Source organism: Triturus cristatus, chromosome 6 (genome assembly GCF_964204655.1).
Source record: "Triturus cristatus chromosome 6, aTriCri1.1, whole genome shotgun sequence".
Taxonomy (NCBI): domain Eukaryota; kingdom Metazoa; phylum Chordata; class Amphibia; order Caudata; family Salamandridae; genus Triturus; species Triturus cristatus.
This window is the reverse complement of record NC_140589.1, coordinates 1,369,522,017-1,369,530,873: the sequence shown is the minus strand read 5'-3', so window position 1 is coordinate 1,369,530,873 and position 8,857 is coordinate 1,369,522,017. Positions and strand designations below refer to the sequence as shown.

The 8,857-nt window shown below is 48.6% G+C and overlaps 1 long non-coding RNA gene across 1 annotated transcript in view; it reads left to right on the top strand.

The window, feature by feature from the left end:
* The first annotated feature begins 1,325 nt into the window (after positions 1-1,325).
* LOC146821425 (uncharacterized) overlaps positions 1,326-8,857 on the top strand; it is a 36,837-nt gene continuing 29,305 nt past the window's right edge. The window contains exon 1 of the long non-coding RNA XR_014962712.1: positions 1,326-1,379. This is a non-coding gene — a long non-coding RNA (uncharacterized LOC146821425). The remainder of the gene's footprint in view (positions 1,380-8,857) is intronic.

Genomic DNA, 8,857 nt, shown 5'->3' with positions numbered 1-8,857 from the left:
GGGGCATGGCCTAAGTAATTTGGGTGTGGCTTAAAACATGTGAAGTACAATTGTGCATTTTTCATAGCACGTTGCTAGCAATTAGGTGTCTCTTTGAGGCTTTTTTTGCAATTACATCCAAACATATTCCACAACAACAAACATGAGCCTAAAGCAAGCCAGACCTACTGGCTCTGTGAGTGCTTGTTAGCAATTTAATATAAATGAGTAACAACAATGATTTTGCTGTAAATAATTAGAATTAGTCATTACAAATGGTACATATGTGACCATCTCTGTGTGCACAGGAGAGAGGCCAATAATTGGATGAGCATGTAATCTGAGCACTGTTAAGGCTCACTGACTCACACTGCTATCTAAATATTGCTCAAAAAGAAGAGCCATCTAACTTAAATACGCTTTATCCTCTCTTACTATGAATTTTTGGTAGGTGACTAGAAACGGGTAAGTAATGAGGCTGTTAGAATCAAAGCTAGTTCCAAAAATGTATTTTCACACACTTAAATATCAACACAATTGTTAGACATTTTCCCTAACTTTGATCAACTCCTCACCAGGGAAACCATAGACAATGTCGCACTTCGCAGGTTTGAACATGCAGCAATGTCATACACCGAACAGACTCGTTTTGCAGTTCTCCAGCCCAAGAAATGTACTTAGTTGTCAGCGCGAGCGGCTGCAGCTTCCCCCGTGTTTGCTGAACGCCGGCTCCCTTTTCAGGCTCTGGCAAAATCTCAAAACTTTTCATGTAATTACTATTGTTGGTTATCAAGGGAATCCCAACAAACGGAGGGCACGTCTCTCAGCTCCGTCATTGTCTGGAGGCATTGACACCTTTTCCAGGGGCCCTGACACTGTTTTGTGTGACTGGCCCCATGATGCTGATCACATAATCGCGACAATTAGGAGGATGACCTCATGGTATTATCCACGCGACCCACCCAAACCACGTCCATATGGTTTGAAATAGCTAATGAGTCAGCTAATGTGCTATGTCCAGGAGTAATGGATACTCCGCATGCATGACATGAAAGTGCAATTTGCCAACGTTGATGGATTAAGGTTTTCAAGTTGGCATTGCCAGCATTACTCACTCGCAGTGAGTTTAGCACAGACAGGAGACTGCAGGCCCGATCCACATACAAAATGCAAAAGTACATGTGAATATTTTCATCTCCCCCTCAAAGTTTTTTTTTAATTCCAATTCAAATGCATTTCTATTAATACACCTGGAAAGCAAGACGTGTTCCTGGAAATGTAATGTGCTGTATCCCACAGGATCCAATTTCCCTTGTCGGGGTGGGACTGGCCTACAGGGCAGGCAGTGCCCGATGGGCTGGGCTGACGTGTCGCTGTTTGTGGGCCCGTTTTATGGTCAGGTGGGTCGGTTTTACTCTTAATTTCTCTGATAATAAAACAAATATTGCATGCAGTCTTCCATAGCTTCCAGCTAGGGTGACCAGATTTTGAGAATGAAAAACCTGACACGCTAGAAATAAAAGTAGGACCAAAGCCTTTAGTCTTACTTGTATATATGAACTGTCCCGTATTTTGCGTAGCCTTGTAAATTTGTGTGAGTGTGTATATATATATATATATATATATATTATCTACTGGCGGTCGCCAGTAGATAGTTATAGTTAGGACCGTGTTTCCATAGGAAATCTCAAAATTCTATTTTGAATAACTTTGGCGCCGGTTGACGAATCCTCGCGAAATTTTCAAAACTAATGGGGCGCTCCGTTCAGCTCCTACCCTGAAAGTCTCGGGGTGATTCGTCAAGCGGGGGCCGAGAAAAAAGGGGGGTCCCAAAACGCATTTTCCCCATGCATTTTTCCATAGGACCTTTAGTCGCAGCTACAGCCCGAACGGCTGAACAGAATTACTTGAAATTTGGCAGAGAGGTAGCCATAAGGTCAAGGAAGTGCCTTTTGCAGGTCTGGTGTAAACCTGTTCAGTATTTCCTGAGAAAATAGCATTTAAAAGCATATCAATATCTATACGCGCGCAGGGTGCGCGCACCGTGCGCGCACCGTGCGAGCACCCTAACGTGCGCGAGCGTAATTCTGATTGGTGGTTACATGTTAGTCAACGTTCGAATCGGTCGAAATCAGGAAGTGTCGGCCGCCATCTTGTTTGTTTTCAGTGCGAGAGTGAAAAAGGAAGGTGGCGAACGTGAAAAGGGGGCAGGGTAGAGAGTTCCTGACCCCCTAGCCTGTGTCAGGGGGTCCCTGAAGGACCCAGAAGGCAGAATTTTTTTTTTTAAATCGCGGGGGGGGGGGGGGGGGGGGCGCACACCGTGCGCGCACGGTGAAAAACCCAAAAAAATTTTTTTTTTTTTTTAAAAATCGCGGGGGTGCGCGCACGGTGAAAACCAAAAAAAAAAATTTTAATACGTAGTTTATTGTACAATAAATATATAAAAAAAATAATAATACATAAATTAGCATTTAAAAAACCGTACAAATTCACTGAAAAAACCATAGGTTTCACACACGTTATAGTTAGGAATTAGCATTTAAAAAACCTTGCAAATTCACTTAAAAAACCATAGGTTTCACACAGGTTATAGTTAGGTGGATATTTCACTCGTAAAAAACCAATGAAATTCCACCGTTATAGTTAGTTCAGATAACTATAACTCGCGCGACCGCCACTCTATCACAAGGATGATGTCATCAGTGATGTCATGAGTGATGCCACTGACCATGTCATGAGTGATGTAATATGTGACGTCATGAGCAGTGGATTGCGGGCGCGCAAGTTATAGTTATCTGAACTAACTATAACGGTGGAATTTCATTGGTTTTTTACGAGTGAAATATCCACCTAACTATAACCTGTGTGAAACCTATGGTTTTTTAAGTGAATATATATATATATACATATATATCTACACGCTCCACTGTTGCTTTCACACACAGAAAGGACCAGCACTCCTGTTGGTATTCAATCCAGTAAAGGATTTATTTCGGTGCAAACTATAACAGACGCGTTTCAGCCGTAGCCTTCGTCAGTGTCGGCTAGCGTCTCTGAAGCGGAAGTAAATAATGACAAGGTGCATCAAAACAAAGAAAGGACTACACATGAAAATTAATTGACGCCATATTGAAATGTGCAAACCAACATAATTCTAATTCATTATTGTTAGCAGTCATTATATAAACAATAAATTGCTATCCTATTACATGATTTTAAATATAAAAGATATTAATTCATGATTTCACTGCTCCAGAAATTAATATTCTGCTCTACTTTTCTTTATTTATATTAAGGAAAATTGCAAATTGTAATCCTGTGTTTGCGTTTAAAATAATAATTCAAATGTGAATAAGATTATTTTTATTCGTTATACAGCCCTGAATGGGCTTTAATTTGCTTTGATGTCACTTTTTTTAATCCTTCATTTTGTGCCAAATATTTAGAGAATGCTGTTCTAATTAATTTTCATCATAGGTGGGTTATTAATTCTTCTCCAGCGTTAAGCCCATTCGGGTACTTGGTCTGAAGTTCAATGATATATCTTGACTCCAGACGTCGTAACCTTTTCTCTCTGTCTCCCCCTCTGATTTCCTTGGGGACACAGTCTAGACAGAAAAACTGTAATAGTGATCTATGCTATTGTGATGGCTGGCGAAATGACGGGCAACTGGATAGTTTTCATCCTTATTGGCAATTGCCCTTATATATATATATTACCTACTGGCGGTCGCCAGTAGGTAGATATAGTTAGGACCTATTTTCCATAGGAAATCCGCAACATTCTATTTGTGATAACGTTGGCACCGATTGATGAATCTTCGCGAAATTCTCCAAACTTTTGGCCAGCTCTGGTCCGCTCCGATCCTGAAAATTTCACGGTGATTCATCAAGCGGGGGCCGAGAAAAAAGGGGGGTCCCAAAACGCGTTTTCCCCATACATTTTCCCATAGGACCTGTTGACGCAGCTACAGCCCGAACTGCTGAACAGAATTACACCAAATTTGGCAAAGAGGTAATCCTCAGTTCAGACTTGTGCCTTTTGCTTAAATGGTGTAAATCCGTTCAGTAGTTCCTGAGAAAATTAGAGTTAAAAGTACATATATATCTATGGCCTCGGAGGATCAGCGCACCCTCCCCGAACCCTCCCGAGCATGAGCTTAATGCTAATTGGCTGCCAACACTCTGAATCAGGAAGCATTGGCAGCCATCTTGTGCCTCGGTAGAATGTCAAGGCCAAAACCAATTATTATTTATTTTTTTAAAAAGCGCAAGATGCGCGTAGGGTCCGCGCATCCCGCTGACGAAAAAAAAACGAAGCGAAGGCCCCCTGCGCTTCGTTTACAATTAGCCCCTGGGGGGCCAAGTCCCAGGGGCAATTTTTAATAGTAATGGGGGGCCCAGAGGGGCCCCCCAGCCCCGGGGACCGCCACCCCCCAGGTCTTTTGAGAAATACGTGGGGGGGGGCTCTCAGCCCCCCAGCCCCGGGGACCGCCACCCCGAGGCTTCATTATAGTTGGGAGGGGGGCTCAAAGGCCCCCCCAAGCCCCGGGGACTGCCACCCCCCGGGGCTTTAAATTAATGTATGTGGGGGCTCATGGTTCCCCCGCAGCCCCGGGGACCGCCACCCCCGGGGCTTGTATGCTTAAAAAAAAAAAAGACCTGTGTGGGGGGCTCGAGCCCCCCCCACACGCCCCGGGGACCGCCACCTCCCCGGGGCACTAATTATTTAAAATAGGGGGTCCGTTACGGACCCCCAAGCCCCAGGGACCACCACCCCCGGGGCTTTAAATTATGTGGGAGGGGGCCGCGTGGCTCCCCCCTGGAGCCAATGATGGCCCTGGGTTCCGCCACCCCCCAGGGCCGGCTCCTGCAGTGTCCCGGGGTGCCCAACCCCGGGACACTGTAGTTTGCAATCACAGGGCGGGCGCCTTGCGGCTCCCACCCTGCCATTGCAAACTGCTTTGCTTCATTGAAGCGAGAGCAGGGAAACCTGCTCTCGCTTCAATGAAGCAAAGCAGATTGCTTTTCCACATGGGGAGCAGCATGTTAGCTGCTCCCCATGTGGAAAAGCAATGCCGGCTCGCGCAGGAAGCGGGAGCCGGCTGGGACTGTGGGGGGATTGTGACCCTCTCACGGTTCCCAACAAGGTGTCCAGGCCCCAGGGGATGGGGTCCCCGGGACAGATTAAGGCCTGGGGAGGGGGGCCACCGGCCCCTCTCCACAGTTTAAAAAAAATAAAATAAAATTAGGGGGCAGGCCCTGGGGGATGGGGTCCCCAGGGCCAAAAAATAAGAAAAAGAAGGGAGGCTACACAGCCCCCTTCTTCAAAAGAATTTTTCTTTTTTTTTTTTAAAGAATTGTATTGTTTTCGTTCAGAACAGTACATTGCATTAGCAGTTGATTACATATTTGTTTTCCATCATATAACAGTGTCGCACATGACCCCACATCCAACCCTCCAGTAGTGTTTCTGCACAGTTTTCCAGTTCTGACATCCACGCCCCCGATGTTCGCCATAAAGGCCCTCTCCTCAGTCAGCGTCAGAGGTTTCATCGTCTTGCATTTGTGGTGGTTCACATATGTCCCCTCTGTATTTGTTCCATGCCCCCCACACTTTATTCCATTTTTGAGGACACCCCCGCCTGATGAACATTGATCGCTCGGCCAGCATAGCCATATCCATGTCCCTTCCCCATTCGGACAGCAACAGCACCTCTCTCGCCCCCCACTTCTGAGCTATGTTCCGCTTAGCTAGCACAATCCCCAGCGTAGCCCAGCTCTGAGCCTGCCGGCTAAGGTCATTGGGTTCCCACACGTTTAGCAGGTAGCGCCTGGGCTCCGGCACCAGTGACACTCCCCCCGACTGGGACAGCTTCCGCATCACCTGCCTCCAGTATTCCTGGATTATGGGGCACTCCCATATGGTGTGGTAGAAGGTACCCTCCTCCCCGCAGCCGCACAGGCAGAATGGGTGGGGTGCCCTATATATTTTGTGTAGAGTGTACCTGGTGTAATATGACCGATGCAGAATCCGGAGCTGTACCAACCTAAGCCTAGAGGGTATCCCCGCCTCCCGGGGGGACGCCAGTGCCTCCCTCCATTCCGGGTCATCAAATTCCCCTACATCGCTGGACCACTTCTCCCGCAGGGGTCCCATAAGGTCCGGCAGGTTATTTATCAACTTACGGTACGTGAATGATGTGGCCTTCTTTGGCATATAATCTGTTAGCAACCTGTCCTCCATTGGCGACGCCTCCGGAACTGTAGAGCCAGGCTCTAGTTTTGATAGTAATGCGTGTTTGATTGCGTATACCGGAACCATTCCGAAGACGCCAGCTCGTATTGTTGTTGCAGGCGCGAGAAGGAGACCACTGCACCCTTATGCCACATGTCGCCCACCGTGGAAATTCCGATGTCCCAATTATCAAAACCCTTGCTGTGTCTAAGCCTCCCGAGCCGCTTCGTATCCCACATAGGCGTGAGCTGGGTCAGAAATCCTCTCCACCCCAGCCTAGCCTGGGCCGCATGCCATATGGCCACGGTCTGCCTCAGGGGGCCAATTAGGTCTGGGTTTAGCCTCCCGTCATACAAGGGCGATAGCATACCCCTTGTGCCCAGTATGTCCGCTTTGAATGCTGGGTCAGATTGTGAGACGTGAAGCCATTGGTTGATGATCTTTAGCTGTGTCGCCCAATAGTAAAGTTGGATGTCGGGAAGTGCTATCCCCCCGTCGTACCAGCCGCGGGTTCGTTTGGACTGTGCAATACGCGCCGGCCTGTTATTCCACAGAAGGCCAGTCACTTGCGCCGCAATTGTACAAAAATACGCCGGCGGTATTTGGTACGGTGTGTTTTCCAGCACGTAGATGAAGCGAGGCAAGGCCATCATCTTAAAAAGCGCCGCTCTCCCCAACAGGGTCAGCGGCAGCGCACCCCAGTGACGGACATCCTGCTTGAGACGGTCCAGTGGGAGCCGAAGATTCTTTTGGAAAAATTCAGCTTGATCTTCTGTGATGTGTATACCCAGATACTTAAACGATCCTTCCGCCACCCTAAGGGGGCAATCTGCCAGTAGTTGCGGTGGAGGGCCGCGCAGCACATACATGACAGATTTGGACCAGTTTATCCTATACCCTGACGCCTTGCCAAAGACTTTGCAGATATTGAGTAGTGTTAGGATGGAGCATCGCGGGGAGGCCAGATACAACAGTATATCATCCGCGTAGAGCGAGACTCTGTCCTCCCAACCATCCGACCACCTGAGTCCCCTTATCGAGGGTTCCCAACGTATCCATGCCACCAGAGGCTCAAGCACAAGGGCAAATAACAACGGTGATAGGGGACAACCCTGGCGTGTGCCCCGCGTCAGGGGGAAATCATCGGACATATGCCCGTTGGCTGTAACATGGGCCACCGGCTTGGTGTATAAAAGCCGAATCCAGGCGCAAAATTTGGGCCCAAATCCCAAATGGTGCAGGACTGCAAACAAAAAGGGCCATTCGACCATGTCGAATGCCATCTATGCATCCAGTGATAGGAGCACCGCTGGTTCCCCCACACGATCCGCCTGAGCCAGTGCGCCGTGTAATCGCCTTAAGTTATGGGACGTACTTCTGCCGGGCATGAAGCCAGACTGATACGGATGTATAATTTCGGACAAGTGCGGTGTTAGCCTAGTCGCCAGCAGCTTTGCCAGAATCTTTGCCTCTGCATTAAGTAACGAAATGGGGCGGTAAGAAGTACACCTATCCGCCGGCTTGCCTGGCTTTGGTATGACCACAATGGTGGCAGTGCGCTGATCAGGCGGGAGTTCGCCTCTCTGCAGACTGTCCGAGAACATATTGAGCAAGTGAGGGGCAAGTGTCCCCACCGTCCTCTTGTACAGCTCGACCGGGATGCCATTCGAACCTGTCGCTTTACCCGACTGAAGCGCCCCACCGCAGCCTGTATTTCTTCCACCGTGAGATCGGCTTCCAGGGCCGTCATTGCTTCAGGGCCAATCTGGGCATATCCAGATCTTAAACATATGTCAGCGTCTCCTCCACTGTCATAGAGGAAGCGGAAGAGTAGACCGCTTGAAAGTGCCCTGCAAGGATGTTCACTATGTCACGCGGGTCAGTTGTTACCTGACCTCTCCCCGAGCTGATCCGCGCTATCCACCTAGAACCTCTTTCCCTTTTATCTAACCATGCCAGCAGCTTCCCAGTCTTGTCCCCAACATCATAGATTCTGTGACTTGTGGTCTCCAACCGCTGCCTGGTACGCTCCGCAAGGTGCTCCTTGTATTTCGCCTGCACCACTCGCAAACCTCGGGAAGTCTCAGGCGTCGGGTTTGCGGCCTGTTGTGCCTCTGCCTCGTTAAGGTCTAATTCTAGCGACTGCAGCTCAAGATGTTGCTCGCGTTTGTGCGCCGCAATGGAAGCAATAGCGTGCCCTCTCAGGACTGTTTTATATGCTTCCCAGAGGATAGCTGGGGAGTCAACAGAAGAGGTGTTTTCTTTAAAGTAGAGACTCGTAGCCTTCCCGAGTGCGTTGCAGATTGCGGGGACCTGGAGATAACCCGGGTGGATGGAGTAAATACGGCGTCTGGTCAGGTGATAGTGTGTGTATTGTAATAATATCGGGGAGTGATCCGATATGCCCCTGGGCCTAATTTCCACACTATCCACATTCTGGAGACCGCCCGCAGAACCCAGGAAGTAATCTATCCTAGTTAAACTATTGTGCACCCCAGAGTGATACGTGTACTGGTGTTGTGCTGGGTGATGGAGCCTCCATATATCCGTTAGCCCGAGTGCTTCGAAGAAGCCCCCAAGGCGGGATGTCCCCTTGCCACCAACCCGTGCCGGGTAGCGATCGGTTAGATCGTCTATAAC